Here is a 1,217-nt window from a genome sequence, read left to right as displayed (position 1 = left end):
CAGTGGTGATGTTCATTATTCCATGCATTCAGTTCACAATGTTTGATTGTGTGGATCTACGGATTGGCCTAGCTTTTCTACAGAACACAATTGTGTAGAAGGTAAAAGCATAAGACACAAAGAAAAGGTTCAGTGATCAAAAACTTTTGAGAAATTCTGAGTTAAACAATTTTTTTTTCTGTAGGGTCTTTCAGATCCTCAGCATGGAAATGTGCATTGTGAGTTGATAAAGGCTGCAGGATTAGGATGCAGAGGTTCCCCACAGAGAAAATAAAGTTTATTTATGCATTCAACAAATACTAATAAAAGCATCTACTGTGTTTGAAACTAGGCACTTACAAACATTTGGTACAAAAGGCTGCTTTCATTAAACTTACTATTTAAGTAGAGGAACAGACACAATCAAGTAAATAAGCAAGTGATAATATTGTCACAAGTAGTGCTACAAAGAAAGGAACAGTAGAGAAGGAAAATGTAAGATAGGGTTGCTACCTAAATGGAGCTGTTAGGAAAAGCCCCTAAGAGACCACGATATACAAGCTGAGACCTGAGCAAGTAATTGACAGCATGTGAAGAGCCCAAGTTAGAATGTTCAAGGTAGAGGAAGCAATTTGTGCAGAGGTTGTAAGGCAGGAAGTTGTTCTTTGTGTCCCTGAGAGGAGCATAGAGGGTCTTCAAGATCATGAAATGTGTTAAAGGGGGGAAATGATTTTTATGGCATGCATCAAAAGGGGGGACCTGAGTCTACTTACTTGTCAGACAAAAAACACACACCAATGGAGAAATTCATTGAATATTCTGCTAGTGGGAATGTAAAATAGTATAACTACTTTAGAAAATAGTTTGGGACTTTTGCACAAACCTAAATGCATATCTATAATATGAGCCAGCCACACTTTGGTATTTACCAAAGAGAAATTTAAGCACATGACCACACAAAAAATTATAAGCAAATGTTCTTAGTGGCTTTCTTGTGACAACTCAACACTGAGAATAATGATAATGCCCATCAGATGGAGAGTGGACCAAAAAAAAGGTGTACATCCATACTACAGAACAGTACTCAACAATAAAATGAACAAGCTTTTAATACATACAATCAAAGTAAATGAAGATTACATAGACTACAAGGAAGAAGAAAATATTTGCAGAAAACTTAATTGTAGACAGGAAATCCTAAGAAATCTAAAAATTAGAAAGGGCATTTAGCACAGCCA

The sequence above is a fragment of the Condylura cristata genome, unplaced genomic scaffold (genome assembly GCF_000260355.1).
Source record: "Condylura cristata isolate star-nosed mole 26May11 unplaced genomic scaffold, ConCri1.0 scaffold00007, whole genome shotgun sequence".
Classification (NCBI taxonomy): domain Eukaryota; kingdom Metazoa; phylum Chordata; class Mammalia; order Eulipotyphla; family Talpidae; genus Condylura; species Condylura cristata.
The sequence above is the reverse complement of the archived record's forward strand: the minus strand, read 5'-3'. Positions refer to the sequence as shown.